Here is a 16,813-nt window from a genome sequence, read left to right as displayed (position 1 = left end):
AATTGCAGTCAGTAATTGTAGCAAATTCTCTGTAAACTCTACACCTGAAGCAGATGGAAGAAGATTGCATCAGGAGATCAACCCTTACAAATTACAATAGTTTATGATGCTCATCTACATTTTAATCAGACATAAAAGATTTATTCCTGAAATACATCAAGAAACACTGTTTTCACCACCTGAAATGCATCAGAGAGTTTATAGTCAATCAAGTAAAATAAGTTGCACATTTTTACTACATCTTCCTCTCTTGTGTATACAATATTACATGGATATAGGTGTTAATGATTTTATTAGCAACTATATATAAGCCCATCAAAATAGAAACCAGAAAGTGATTTCATATGTCAAATCCTCTTTGTTAAGGATTTATCTCCTGAGCTCAACAAAAAAAGATGAATTTATGGTTACATTAGAAACATCATTTTATTTTCTGCAAAATGCAGTGCAATGCAATCAGCTAGATAAAGCAGATCATGTATAGTCAGACACTAGGAACACTGTATGATTTGAAGGTACAGAGAATAAAGGCTTGTCATGTTTCTTCTTATGACCAGAGGGAGCATAAATTGGAATTAGTTTTGTCAGGCACAAGGACTGAACTGCAAAATTCATCACCTGAATAAGTATGGCTTATGTTCCTGACAAATAAGTACCAAACAGGTATTGCTAAAATATTCTTACACTGACAATTATTTAAAGAAAATTATTTTCTCTGTTGAATTATAAACACTATTTTTATTCATTAAAAATATAAGTCAAATGTAAGTGAAATTCAATGAACTAGAAAAAACTGCATGTCAGCAGATTGCTAAAAGTGACTTATTTAATTCAAGTATTGAAGAAAAAAAATTAAACACTATTAAGAATGTATTTTCTAACAATGTTATCTGAAGAATGAGCTACTAATAATAGAAAGGAAACGTTTTGGAAAAGTAATACAGAGCAGAAACCTGTCTCCATCACCTCATTAAAAATTTACCTGGATTGGTGGCCACAGGCACTACCTATTAACCCAAAATGTATGCTTGTTTCCTAAGTGATCCTTACTTTTTCTTAATTCAATAAATTATTTTTCACATCTTAACTTGTTCCATTTTTCTGGACCACAAATGTACATAATGACATAAAAGTCTTACTAGCTTCTGCGTTCAGTTTTGACCAGAGTTTTTAACATGTGCTTCAAAAAGATATAAAGGTATAGTGCAATAATTAATTCACAGTAATCTGGATGGAAAATCTAACATCATCATATTAGATCTGTCATTACAATTTCCTAATAGTTTCATACAGTAGGGGTAATTTTTTTCTCTAGAGACTTTTCCGTTCTATCAATTTCTTGACAATAATATTAATGCACAATTAGTACTTTTATTATTCTAGGTTTTAGTATTTCATGATGTTGATTTTTACTCTGCTTATGAGACTTGGACAAAAACTTGTTCAGTCATATTCCCTGAAGTTCCAAGTATAAACTCTATTTCCAGACACACAATAGAATTATAGAATGGTTTGTGTTGGAAGGGACCTTAAGTGACCTTCTAGTCAACCCACCTGCAATGGGCAGAGAAATCTTTCATTAGACCACATTGCTTAAAGCTTCCTCCAACTTGACATTGGACACTTCCAGGGATAGGGCATCTACAACTTCTCTGAGCAACCTGCTTCAGTGTACCATTACCCTTGTTATAAAATAAAAAATTCAGCATGCCCAATCTAAACTATGGGGAATTATAAGATAGAATTGGGTTGTGAGCTGTAAAACCTGCCTGCAGAGGCACATGGCAGCACAAAGGAGCACATGGCAGCACACAGAGGCTTGTCTCCACCGGGCCCTGGGGAGAGGAGGTGTCACACAGCAGACAGACCCCTACGGAGAGGAGCCTGCCGGGAGCTGACAGACAGTGAACAGCGAGTGATCACCCCATAGAAGGACACTGAGAAAGTGTGTTGCTGATGAGGCAATATGGGTTAGGTCACATAATGAAGATTGCCGCATAAGGAAATGCTGTGCCTTGGAAAAGTGTATAAAACCAGCTCATTCCTTTGAATAAACAGTTCAGATTCCCTGTCCATCTGGGTCCGTGATTCAATTGCCGACATAAACCTCGACTCTTTCAATGAAAACTCCTTGCCCCTTGTCCTATCAGTGCAGGAATTGGTTAAAAGCCTTTCTCCATGTTTTCTAACTCTCCCTTTATATATTGAAAATCTGTGATGAGGTCTTAAGGTTTTTCTTCTCCTGATTGAACAACTGCAACTCTCTTAGCCTGTCTTCACAGGTGTTCCTGTCCTCTGATTATTTTTGAGTCCCTCCTCTGCACCCTCTCTGAAAGGTCCGTGTCTTTCTTGTACTGGGGACTCCAATACAAGAGAAAAGCCTTCTTTTAATAAACAGTACTCCCTGGAATATGCTGCAAGTAACTAGCCCTGAAAGTGTTTCTTACTGCTCTCATCAGAAGTAAAAATGGTGATTCTTAAATTATTCATAACTTTCTTTCTCCTTGAGGCAATATCTGACCCACAAATATGTAAAGGATGAAAAATGTCTCTCTTAGAGATAAAAGAAATGCTGATTTATATAGCATTCATTTAATTACCCTTGATTTAAATTAAAGTGAGCATTTTACATATTATGTTTAATATAAAGGATTGATTAAATAGATATGCTTTCTCTAATCTGTCTAGAAGAGTAGTAAAATAGATATACTTGATGACACTGGTTTTACTGAGGCTTATTTCACAAAAGGCAGTCAGCATCATGTAAAGGACCAAGTTTTGACAAGACATACTTGTTTACCCTCTGCTAAATAAACTCTCTCCTTTTCATTTGATTATTTCAGTTAAGGTTGGCCAGTTCTTTGTTTTCTGCTTTACAAAAATATCCCAACTAAAATCCACTAATAAAAAAAATCAAAAAATTATTACATTTGTCTAATGTGTACATCACGGTCTTTATACCCTTTTTCATTTGCCTTCTTGTTACGCCTAGGTTTGAAAAATTGAATTCTTGTTTTAATGATACCAAGTTATATAGAAGACAATTCATTTACAATTCCATTTTCCTCTTTCCTTCATGTAGGTGTTTAATTTTTAACTTATATCTTAGAAACTACCATGAGAAAATTAAACAAAGCAATAAAATTTGAAACAGATTGCAAAGAGCACTTCACACTATGGATGTCAGTCATTTTTATACATAATAACAATGCCTACTAAATACAGGGGTTTCTGTTTTCTTAGTGATTTGCTTTAACATTAAATATTTCACTTACCTTTTAACCTTGCCAAATCTAGCAGCTATCTGAAGGGCTTGACACTAAGTGTCAAGGTCACACAGTGAAATCCAAGCTACAGCTGCTTCACTTGAAAGAATCTGCAGAGAAAAAAGAAATCTGTGTAAATCTTTCAGAATACCTTTTCTTCCTCTTTCTTTTTACACAGTGGTTCACATTACAAAATCATCCTATTGTGTACAAAATAGCTAAACTTTTTCAGGATAATATATCTTACCTGGTGCTATCATGGGTTGGTCCACACACTGTAATTCATGAGGAGAAAAACTTTTCAGAGAGTAAATGGATATTCTAGGGACAGAACCAGAGAATTCACATTCCTTACGTGTGGTGACTGTTCTGGGAGAATTCATACACATAGTCTCATAGTCTCAGTGGAGCAGTGACATTTCCATATGCAAAAGTGCAAGGCAAAATTTCAATGAGCCTTTTTTCAAACTAGGATAGTGAAGAACAATAGCTGTATATTATTTTTGGTTTTCGTCTGTGTGATGAAGTGTTTCAGCAGTCTAGTGGAAAACCACTTGCATACAGTCCATTTAGAATTATAAAATTAGGATTCTAAATTATGAATGGTTGGTTGGAGGAAACCTTCAAAAACATTCTAGTTTTTTTTTGGCAATTTGCCAAATTTTAGTTTGGTTTTCAAAAATAGAAATGAAAGTTGCAATGGGTTTTGTGGACAAAAAATATTCCTGCTGTATTACCAGGAAGGACTTGGATCATGGAATCACAAAGTAATCACAGAAAGTTATGAACTAAGCTGTCCTTAATCACTTCTCATCTATTAGTAGTTGCCTTTCCAGTAAAACAAGGTTACTTAAGTTAAATATGTCATGCAAGCATACCATAAATACTGCCATACAGAAGCCAGGAAGCACCACCTCTTTCTCTACAATAAATGTTTTCTAAATTGCAGGATTTGAAAAATTTATTAAGAAATGGGGGGATAATGCATAAAAAATTCATTCCATAAGATGACAGGCAATTCAGGCAGAAAAGGATTTATTTTCTATCAGAAAATTCAGAAAAAATATTTAGCTGAAATATTATAGCTCAGCCTGCTACCCCCAGTGATAGGATACATCTAGTTTTAGTTTTCCTTTTGGGAACTCTTTATGCTGATGAACTTGTATTTTTAACAGTTTTAAAAGTGTACTTCTAAATGTATATCGAAAATATTTCTGTAAATAGAAGTTTTAGAGGAAATATTCCTTTATATTGTGCTTATATACATCTTTTTATGAGATGAAAATTTATCGTTCAAACAATAAAAAAAAATCTAAAATAAAGAGAAACTAAAATAAAGATAAGTGATATAACAAAATGTATTGAATGCCTTCATACTAAAATCAATCTGTCCTACTCTCTGTGACAGAGTGCTCTAGGTTGGCATTTAAAGCCTAGTTAAGATTTTTGTTATGCTTAACAAGAAAAACTTTTAGGAAAAATGTCTCACAGCTTGTAAAAGATGAGTAAGAGAGAATGCATCAATTCAGAGTTTCTCAGGTATTCTGAATTTGGGTTTCTCACAAGTTGTCTTAGGAGGCAAGAGGAAGAATTTTGGTGGAGAACTTCAAGCTCTTATTCCCTGTTGGAGCTAACTATTGATACAATGCACATAATAGACAGGAGCACTCTCAGAAATCTCACTATATATGTAATAAAGACACATAGATGACATGTTAGCTTTCAGTACTTTATGTCCCTTGCTCAGCCTGTGTATTTGATATTCTGTCTCATAGAAGAGATATAGCAAACACTGCTGAATACCTTGATGAATTAGCAAGAACCATTACTGTCTAAGTATGCCTGTGCTTAGCCCTTTCTTATACTCTTTTGCAGATTGTGGGGAATATATAAAGTTACTTACTCGATATAGGAACAGATTCGTAGAAGACAGGGCAAAATAACTGATTATGAAGATGATGTATAAAAGGCAAGCACTTATTACTGCAACACACTAAGAGTATGTGTGCATAATTTGTTTGTTTGTTTCAGTTTGTTGCTTCATGTTTAAACATGCATAAAATCCCTGAGACTTTCTCTGACATAGAGCTTCCTGAACTTGTGGAAGAGACAAAGAACTTCAGACTTTGATTTCTTCTGTGAAAAAAGTTATATAAGGTATTCCTCCTGACCTGCTCAGCTAACATTTTTTTGAATAGCACCTTGCTATTTTTGTCTCAACAGAACAGGTCAGATTTGTCCAGCAGTCACTCACCAGTTAGTTCTGAACATCATATTTCATGTAGAAAATATCCTTGGAAATAATAGACATGGGCTTATGTGAGAGGATCAAATAATATAAGTCACTACACATTTCTTGCCAAAGTATGCAGCACAGACAAAGATCACCAGGTAATATGATAAACACAATGTTGTATTAGTAAGCCAATTGCAGCATTGGGGTTTTGTCTTTTTTTAGGTAAAGTACAGAAAAAAAAAGGAAACTGGTCAAAGTGAAGACAAAGTCAAAACACCAAGAATATGGGAGTCTCTCAAAAAAATAGCCTATACCTGTACCTGTACAAATTCAGGTTTATCCATAAAAGAAAAATTTCCCCTCTGAAACAACAGATTATATTTAAGTTCAAGATTTATGAGCGAAACAAAACTATGATTTTTTTCTGGATGAAGTTGTATTAAAACAAAAACTCTCCATGTTCTTAAAAATCTCTCTCTCTCTCTGTACAAAAAAAAAGTAAGAGACCACCTTAGGTAAAGTGTTTGTGTGTCACTTGAACTTCTCAAAGTTTGATGGAAATAAACAACTCCATATACTTTGAGTATGAATCTTCCAATTAAAGAACTTAGGCTTTTTTTTTTTTTTTTTAAGACACATAGGAAAACATATGCATTAAAAATTCACATTATACACAATATTTATTAGATATGCAAAAAAAATTGCGCACAGTAATATCTTGAAGTAACTGGAAAGTTATAGCCAATAAACAAACTAAAAAACCCTGAAAACTGCTTTACCACTTTCTTTGTAGCTGAATATTTCAGGGAAGTATTAGTACATATAAAGTCAGAGATTACATTGAAGAAAAGTCTTCGAAAATATTAGACCAACTCTATCTAATGGCTGTAATAATTTCTAGGAGTCTAAGAAAAGAAAAGTTGGAATGAAAAAAAATCATATGTGTGAAGTACAGACTCCGATCAATTGATGTGAAAAAGTTTTATTCCTACAAAATAGGTAGGAAATAGTAGGGTTTACAGAAATTTGTTTATTCTGACTATAGAAAAAACATATAAATTTAGAGAATACATGATACAGCACCTACTAGGCCAAGTAGTCGAGCAAGAGATGTACAGTACTAGTAACTTAACCAACACGCCAGAGAAGCTAATGCTAATACTGATGTTCTTCATTTAGCAACATTTGTCTTTCAATCACATATGAAAGAAATTCTAGTTATCCAGTACTGAATTATCATCAAACAACAGAATGTTTGATACTAAAACAGTATTCAGAAATAAACAAAATGTTAAAAAAGAAAGCAGGGATTGTTCATGGCAATGTGTGCATGGAAGAGGGCTTTTTGTTGCTGTCACTGAACCACTGCTCATCTGGAGACATGATTGCCAGCCACCTGGTTCGGAAATACAGAGACATATGGTACAGTTATTAATACTGACCCAAAGTTATTCCAGTGAACATATTCCAAGCTTGAAAAAAAAACCCTGATAAATATTCATTTAAATATGTAAATAAATGTGTTCTATTATAAATTCTATTCTATAAACACACATGCTTTCAGTGCCAAATCAAAACCTCCTAAATGCTAGGAGTTCACAATAGTTTTGGGAGTTGAGCATATTATATCTATGACTTTCAATGATATCCAATAAAATTAAATGGAAAGGAGAGCAGTAAAATATAACATCATGCTGATCAGCATTCAAATACAGAATGTGGCTAAGCTCTGAATTAGCATAGCCGCTTTGCAAATACAGCTATAAATCTTATCTTGGTCTTAAGCAACACACCAAAATTAATGAATGAATGTATTAGAAACAAAATGGTAGAGATTGCAGTCCTACTGATCAGGAAAAAAACCCCAGAACTAACAGTTATAAAACCAACTCAGTTGTCTCCTGTACTTATTCCATTCACAAATCTCATTCCACATTTTCCATTCAGTGCATGAGTGCATTTTACCAATAAATTTCCCCAAACAAACAATTTTATTTGAAATGCTTGTACAATTTTCAGCTGTGCTTAAATTATATAGTTAACTAGTCTAATAAAGTTACAGGCAGAATTATGCATCAAAGGGGGGAAGATGGATAAATATGATTGGTCTAGGCAGTGCAGATAGAGCATGAGTAAAGATTATGAGCCACCTGCAGGTATTAAGTTCTTTGTTTTTAATTATTTGATTTTGGTCCAAATGAAATGAAAAATTTTCCTCTCAAACTTCCCAGGACAAAAAATATCCTAGGTTTTTCTAGTTGTTATTTCTTCTAGATTTTCTTAAAAACAACAGGTCTTCCAGGTTAAAGTATAGCTCTGCAGCAAGAACCGCTAAAAGGATTATCATTCTTCCTTCTATATAAATTGGCACCGGCCCAAAAGCAGGCATTCCAAGTAGTAGGGTATGAACACTTGATGGGAGGGTGTACAACAGAGTCATACTCTCCTCAGTAGCACCCAGTGGCAGGACAAGAACCATTGGACACAAACTGAATTCCATGTAAGTGTGAGAAGCGACTTAACTGTGAGAGTGGTCAAACATGACCAGATTACTGAGAGAACCTGTGGTGTCTCTCCTTGGAGATATTGGAAATCTGTTGTTTGAAGCCATGAAGAACCTGCTCAAGCTGACCCTGGTATGAGCAGTGGGGTTGAACTATGCAATGGCATCCAAACTGTGGACCTTGTAACCCAGGGAGTTATGCTGGGACGCAGTTGTCGTGTACCATGATGAGGATTCCATTGCCTACAGGGAGGGTCCTCAATTTATGGCAAGGCATCCAGTGGTCCAGGGAGAGTGGCCTGTCAAAATACTATCCTGGATTCAAGTACTCCGAAAATCATTTTGAGTGAAACTCTTCAAAGATGAAACCTAACCAAATTAAACCACATCCTAAACTGCTGCACTTTAGTTTAAACTTCAGCTAATGAGGGTGGTGCATGGTTTTGCAGATAGCAGCTATGCAGGGATACAGCTAGACCATACTTTTTGTAAAACTGGTCAAACTCAAAAATATTTTAAAAAACCCAAAAACCTTTTTCTCCAACCACCTACACTACCCATTAAAGAGTACTTTATTATTTGGTAAAATGTATCTTATACTATACATCAGTGATTTGTTTGATTTATGCCATCATGCTTGTCTCAAGAGCCAAAAAAAATGTCCAGCATAAGAGTTTCTCAACTATATTAAGAGGCAACTAACAGGCAACCTCTGTTAAAAAGAAAACAGCATCTTAACCTTTTATATTCAGTACAAAAAATAGAAATATTTCACATAAGTTTATGTGAATGTGTGTGTTCATATATAACCAATATTTTGGGGGGTAATTTTTGTGTAAGAAATATATCATCTTGTAGGAGATAATTTAGTTTTCGAACTACATAGCTGAAAATATCAAGGTCCTATAATCCTAAATTATATCTATTTCATGGTCAAACTGCATGTAACTGACTGACAATACACAGTTCCATATTTTACTTTTGACTCTTCCCTTTTTAATCTGTCCTGCTACTCCTTTTCTTATTAGCATAACTGCTTAACTTTACATATTTCAGCAAAAAGATAACTTAGTCTAATAAGCCCATTACAGGCTCATTAATGTCAGGCCTCTAAGGAAAGATATGTATCACTTGTCTTTTATCATTCTCCTCTCAGTTTCTTTCTTACTCTTCTCCCTCAAAACTCTTCCATAAAGGTGATAGACTGCATGAGCTCTTTATTGGTCTGTCACATGTCCACTAACCCCTACCATCTTTCATTTATTCACTTGCTTTCCCAACTCTGTTACAGGTCAGCTTTGTCTTCTATCCTTCACTTATCTTGGAGAAATTCTCGTGTTTCATAAAAAGTCTTTATACAAAATATTTTCGCTTTTGTTGAATATTTCTAATCAACCCATATATTCCTCATTGTGAAAGTTATGTAACTTTTGTTGCTTCAGCCTTCATAAGATTTTGAGCATCAGCGTCCTCCCAAATGCAGTTCTTCTCTCTGATCCTGAGAGATACATTCAGATTTCATACAAACAAAAATTGGCAAAAATTCTCCTTTGAATTTGTTATAAACTACATCTCTTCCTATCATGCTGTAGCCCAAAAAATCTTGCAGATAGATATTTGTGCATCAAAACACTAATCTGTCTATTCTTAATATGGACTATGTCAAGTGTATGAAAATGTTAACATGGTTCACAAAAATAAGAATGCTGTATAAAAATGCTGTAGTTATAATACATTTGCATGCCTAAATGACCTTTATATCTTTATACCTTATTACTTTTATATGTAGAAGTGTGGCCCTATATTTAAGATTGGACCTCAATGGCATTTTTATTTCAATATATTTCTACATCTTGAGCTCCCTAAATGATTCCTAATGTGAAACCTTTCCTAATGGGTCCCAGATAGAAAGGCTGATAAAAGGTATACATTTATAAAAATGCTACTTCAGCCACCAGCATGTTCATCAGAGACAATACTTTTTTAGTAGAGGCTCTCAGGAACTCTGGATGCTCATTAGATGCACTACTGAATGATAATCATATAATGAAAGAAAAAGGTCACCTCATTGTTAATTGGTTGTCCATGTTGCATCACCAATGCTAACATATCTTTCAGCAAACTAAGTGCCAGTCAGCAAAAGTAAAACATTTATCTAGATCCACACTGTTGGTTAGCTAGAGATAGGTATAGATAAATACATTGTGTTAAAATATCATACAAAGATGCAAATCAAAACAGGAAATAAAAATTATGCACATAGAAAAATAATTTTATTTTGGTATACATTAAGTGTTTTGAAACTTTTAAAATTTACCTAGGAAGAACATATGAGAATCTTTTACTCAAAGGGAGTAATTAAGGGATGGAATTTATTTAAGAAATAGTGAAATAGGGTTTAACTTAATTAGGAAAAAATTATCCATGACAGAAAAAGAGTGAATTTGATAATAAATGAGAATCCTTCATTGTGTTAGTATTCTGACATTTACAATACAGCTTAACCTGTTTTGTAAGCAGGCCCTCACCAGCAAAATTTGATCTTACATCCAACTCTGATTACTCTGTAGGGTTCTTAGAGCTGGGCATGAGATTCAAAAGGGTTCTTACAATATGACTCTTCACTGTAACACAAAAACAGAACCAAAATCCCTTCCTTGCCAAGGGCTTGCTGAAGAAAGGAAATCCTGAAGACCAGCAATATATTGTGAGTTTTCTGTCTTTTAATTATTTGCACTTGATACAGTGGACATTATTAAAATATAGCTGTTATACTCACAGTCAAAATCAACAGTTTAATTTTTGCTTTAATGCCAGTGCATGTGACACAAATAGACATATATGCCCAGACAAAAAAAGGTACTTAAAGGTACCAGCAGAGGAGCATAAACAAAACATCTCACAAACAGAATTAGTTTAGTCAGCTAAATCAGGCTTTCTTAGTGCTCTACAGTTGCTGAGGAACTGAGCTTAGTAAGCCTGCAGAAAGCTTTGTTACGATTACATATTCAGAGTGTCAGATATATTTTCATCAAGCTCTATAGTTAGTAATGGTGTTTCATGGTCCTATCCCTAATGCAGAACAGACTAAGGCAAGGAAAACAACAGAGAAATATCTGCAATAACCTGAAACAAGTTTGAATAAATTACAATCATTGTTGCATTAGCACAACACTTTTTTCACCAAAATAATTTCCCCATATTAAGTCCTGGGAAACACCTTGAGTTCAGATTCTTCAGGTATTTTAATCTCTAATTCATTGTTTCTCCAAGTTCAAAATCCTCTTTTCCAGGAGTTAAATATTGGGTTGATGTTACCAGTAAGCCATTACTATATAAGAAGGACCTAACTAATTAAAGAGCAGAAAAAAAGAAAAAAAGGAAAACAAAATTCCATAAAGAAGTACTTAGGCCATCAAAACTATAAATATTCAGTAAAGTGTTTTTTCCCCTCACTGAGTTACTTGAGGAGATCTAGTCATATAAAGATCTTCATATAAATATTTTTAAATATTCTTAGAAGAAAGTCACTCATGCATACTTGACAAGCTGCTTGTCATCCAACAACAAGTAAACAGGATGTTTTATGCATGAACATTGGTATATAATGAAAATACATTTCTGAAATAGCATGCTGAAAAATTGCCATTATCCTAGAAATCTATACTGCAGTGTAATGAAACAAATAAACAAAACCTTAAGCAGTTATTTTTGTAAACATCAATTACAGATCACAGACTATTTAACAAAACAGTAACTAACAAGGAAAGACTAAAGAATCCATGCCATTCACTGTGCTACACAGCCTGTGAGATGTGAAATTAGAGATAATGGGACATAACAAAAAAACAATGATACCAAAACAAAACTAGATTTGGTGACATTTCCAGGAAAAATAAAAAGGATATCAAGTTGTTAAAGAACAGGGGTTTTGTATCTTAATTCTTAGATAAGCTGCAGTAATTACTTCAATACTAGCTAAGTTTTCATCACATGACACATTTGTTTACTCATGTCTTCATGTCCTAAATTATATGAGAGGCAGAATTTTCTGTTTATTAGAAATCGAAACAAATCTGAAATTCTTTGGAAGAACACTGAATTTCTTGCTCTGAATGATATCTCAAGTCTTCATGTTTTTAGAAAAAGTTACATACTAGACAAGGATAAATTCTTGTCTGTCAAATCCCCATAAATATGTAAAGTAATAACCTTAATTCTACATGGTTTTTTTCAAAATCAAGACTTAACTGGATTGAATTTTTCAGGTTTTCATGTTTCAGGAAATATTTCACATTTTAAACTACTCCAAGAGTAGGTAAGGGAGGAAAAAAAACCTAAAGAAAAAAATACATTCTTCAAGATATTAATATGCATGGAGGATAAGTGAAAAAATTAAAAATGATTATAGGTTTTATCTAAGTGTAATTATATACATTTATCTTAATGTTTTATATGTAAAAGAATATACATATAAAAACAATGTATAAAGAGAGTCGTGTTTTAAAAGATTGGGAAAACAAGCGAAAAATGTGATTTTTCATCAAATTCTTGTTATCTATATGTGACTTTGGTGTATATCCCCACATGTGAAGGTGTTTGAGAGCAGATAGGGCTGAGCTACTCCATTGACTGCATCTAGCAGAGAGAGAGAGGCACTCTTTGAAGGTATTTCAAAACATGATGCAATATTGTTCATGTGAATTCCCCTGTATAAGACTTTAGAAATTCAAAAATACCATTTTTAACAATAAGAAAAGGTCATGTATCTTCCCCCCTCCCCACTCCTCATGCTTCTGCAGACCATTTCCCAGGTGAACTATTCGGACAGGGTGTTTGAAGGACAATTCACTGAGTAGTGATGATGATGTTCAATACAGAGTAGAGCAATGACCTCACATCAGGTATGGTGAAGATCTAGTTTAAGGTGCTGCTAAGATTAAAGAAAAAAGAGGGAGAAAGTCATCACTGTGTGAGCCCTGAGAAGGCAACTCTGTAGAAAGCATGGTCTGGGCAATGCCAGGGGAATTTAACAGTTCTTTCAGAGACCTGAACCAAACCTGTGCAAACACAATATGGAGGACTACTCTAAAGACTGAGTTAAGGCTAAAGCTGTTTTTCACAGAACTGTAGCTCCTTTTCCCTTAAAATAAAAATAAACACACACACCTTATTACAGAATTGTCCAAGACATAGTCTTAAATGGCCTTAAATGTCTTTCACATTGTTTTTGGTGTGTGAAACCACTGAAACAGCAGTCCAGAGGTACTAGAATTATCTAGAAAGAAAATCACAGCACTCCTAGGAATGATTTTGGAATTATTTTAAACATGTGGTCTTGCAGACTATAGTCTGTGGTAAAAAATAAAGTAAAAAAAAATAAAATAGATTATTCATATATATTGTTTGTTTTCAGTAACTTGAAAACAGAGTGGTGGTCAGTCACCATGTACACTGAGATTTTTGAACTCCACTGCATTCAGTGATTGACTCCAGTCACAATAGTGAAATCTTTGAGAAATGCAAATTGGTCTACTTCCTGAAAATTAGGGGGAAAAAATCCAACACGAAACAAACCCCGCTATAAGGTGTCTTCATCATAGCTCCCTCAGTATTTTCTCATGTAGATAACATGGAATATCCATAGCAAGGAAAGCTTAATGAAGAAGCTAAAAGAAATAATTTAGTTTCTTTTCTTCTACCCTCCATAGAACTTCATTGGGTGTAAATTATGAAATCTGAAGGGTACCAAGAAAATCTGTGTTCATATTGCCACAGCATTACTCAGAATCATCACTGAAAAAATAAATAACCAAGAGTGTATTATTATTTGCTCAACCTCTCTTCAACATTATTCAAAAGTTTCTGCAAGAAGCTGAGCAATTCTTTGGACTCTTAATGCTGGTAAAAGTACTCAAGTCACAAAAATCAAACCCCAGTATCTTTCACAGATTTATCAGAATTTATAGAGGAAGGTCTCCAAGACATTAAAAGAGAACAAAACACACAAGCTGTTGAAATATTATTAAAAACCAAAAACATTTTTAAATTGGTGTCACAAGATTTGCCCATCTGCTACTCAGTTATCAGACTGGAAAATTGAAAAAGGCAAGCTCTGATAAGAACAATATCTGAGGACAAAATTTTAATTAAACTATACTTTTGAGCTTTAAACTTTAAAATATGCTTCCAGTGTTTTGCATTTTAGAAGTCTGTTCATAGATATGATGAAAATCAGATTTTTAAGTTACCTTCTCAACAATGACAAAGGCAAGAATTCCCAACACCAAGAACTAACACTGTAGAAAATACTAAATAACTACACTTTACATTTGGAAAAAAAAGAGACAGAGATTGACTTTTTAGTAATTCCAGGGAATATGCATTTCGGTAGCAAAAGGGATTTACTGGAACAGGAAAGGTAGTATAAGTGTATTTGTAGGACTTTCATGAATACGCTCTGCAACATTTCAAGTAATTTTTAAATTGATAATCTTTGTCAGCTCTGGAGCAAAAAACCCTACAAGTACCACTAAAACAAGACTCAAATTTACTAGGCTGTGTAGAACCACTCGCATACGAATTGACACTTCCATGGAATTATGGCCTGGCTGATAGTGCCTTACAGACTTGCAGCTGAATGAATTTCTAATACCAGACACTGCTCTGAGATTTTCCTTTTAGCTCAAACAAAATCCCTGTAAGACTTGAATCCAAAAAAACTTAAAATGCCAGCAAAGCCTGCAGACTTTAATGACACTTGGAATAGCAAGGCTGATTTAACACCACTGTAAGTTTGTACTATCTACGGAAGACCTCTCAAAATTATTTTCAGTGGATTACTAGCATTTTGCTAAGAGGGTTACAAGAAGCACTGGGCATTTAGGAACTTTTAGAAGTATAATATTAGCAACTGAATCAGCTCTTGATGTTTTCCTAAAAGTAGATTAGGTATATTTTCCATTTAGTTTGTGGGTTTAAGGGTCAGAAAAGTAAAACTCAGTTAGAGGCCATATTGAGTGAAAAGTGACAAGGGTTATATTTTAGGCAAGTAATTCTCTCTTCAATACAATGAAATTTTAAATAAGGCACTGAAAATACAAAGCCTATAAAGACAACCAGTATTAATATATTACACACCCTGACCTGCTTGTATTTTAAAAAACCCAGTAAAGGGAAATATTGCAACATCTACTTGCCATTATAAAAAGTTTTACATCTACAATAAAAGTCTCCAGAACCAAAGCGATTTAAATCTATCAGAAATTTCTGAAGCTGAATTATATAAAGCCCTCTTTACTCTTGTCCTAGGAAGCCTTTTTTTATTAAAGAGAAGAAAAAATTAGTAGATCTATTGTTCGTTTTCTTGTGGGATTTTAATTTGATATCCAGAGAAGGAGTAGCAAATGCATTACTTTCCCCAAAGAAAAGCTTGCCTAATTTTTTCTCGTAAACCTTTGTGTTTAAAATAAAGCTATCATGATGTACAAGGCTTGTGTAGTGTATAGTGCTGAGTCCATTTCAGCTTTGTACAGAGACAACACTTTCTGTCTGCAAAGCAAATCTTTTGTTTTCCTCAAGCCTCTTCCTGTCAGATGAAAGGTCTGTTATATTTCCGAAGGTCTTGACTGAAGGAAGGTGAACTTGGTGTTGTTTCTCATAGTCTTAATCCTGAGGTAAATTGATCTTCATTAGAACAGACACCTGTTTTTCCTTTGAGCTTACTGTGGATGTTTTCCTCAGTTCAAGGATAGACAGCTGCTGAGGTGGCTAACATCCAATCAGACAAGAAAGCTGTGGTTATAGAGCACTAGATGAGGCAAAGAGAAAAGTGATTTATTGGAAAAGAGTGATATCAGCTCGTCTAATGTTCCTGCACAGCCCATGGAATTCCTACTTGAAGTAATTGCTTCCTTTGGAGAGTCAAGTCATGAAAAGCAAAGTTTTCACTAAGCATAACCTAGTCTTTAAAAAAACCCTTATAAATTATTGTTTTTCATGGGTATTTATGCAGGGTAAAAAGGAAAGAAGTAACTTACTTGCAGCAGAGACATGAGTGTTATTGTTGGCTACATGTAATTATTTCAGAATTGGGTTAGATGTTTATTTGTTTGGGGTGAATTTGTAAAAAAATGAGGCAACTAGATGTGTTATTTAGCTTTTAACTTTCAGCACAAGTTACTGGACTACGATGGTGCCTGGTGTCACTCTAAGCAGAAATATATTCAAATGTTTCAGCTTTGTCCTTGGACTTCTATCACTACTTAAGAAAGATAAGTGTGTGCCATATCATAGAATCAGCAGCAGCCATTAATTGTGACAATTAAATTATCTTTTATATCTGGTGTATTGAATACATGCTACAGTTCAAAGAACATACAATTCTAAGAACATTGTTTATCTTCCCTAGAAAAAAAACATCTTTTACATAAAACAACTTATTCATTATTTTTGTGCACTGTGAGCTACAAACCCCCTAAGCACAGCAGAGAACATGTGATTGCACACTTCAGGTACTTCTGTATAGGATAAGAAAAAATGTGAGATGTTTTGTAGGACTTCAGAGCAAGTGAAGGGTGATATGATGGACAAGATGCCTCCAGCACTAAAAACCCCTCTGAAATTTGTTAAGAATTAGTAAATACAAATATAAACAAATAAGTATTTTCAAGCATGTAACAGAATAAATTTTATATTAAACTTCATTCCAGCTGAAAAACTGCTAAATTAAAAGCAGTGGTTTCTTACCTATAAGGGATCCTGTCCAGCTTGTATTAAGTTCATGAAACATAATGAATATTACTTTAG

General features: G+C 34.0%; 1 protein-coding gene across 8 annotated transcripts in view; it reads right to left on the bottom strand.

Moving 5' to 3' along the window:
• The window catches only part of MGAT4C (MGAT4 family member C), a 337,651-nt gene that overhangs the window by 254,302 nt on the left and 66,536 nt on the right, over nt 1-16,813 (bottom strand). For all 8 annotated transcript variants that reach the window (XM_048301684.1, XM_048301691.1, XM_048301682.1 and 5 more), the window contains one exon: nt 3,276-3,376. The gene's annotated coding sequence lies outside the window, so the exon portion shown is untranslated. The remainder of the gene's footprint in view (nt 1-3,275; nt 3,377-16,813) is intronic.

The sequence above is a fragment of the Corvus hawaiiensis genome, chromosome 4, assembly GCF_020740725.1.
Source record: "Corvus hawaiiensis isolate bCorHaw1 chromosome 4, bCorHaw1.pri.cur, whole genome shotgun sequence".
In the NCBI taxonomy this organism is placed as follows: domain Eukaryota; kingdom Metazoa; phylum Chordata; class Aves; order Passeriformes; family Corvidae; genus Corvus; species Corvus hawaiiensis.
The sequence above is the reverse complement of the archived record's forward strand: the minus strand, read 5'-3'. Positions and strand labels throughout refer to the sequence as shown.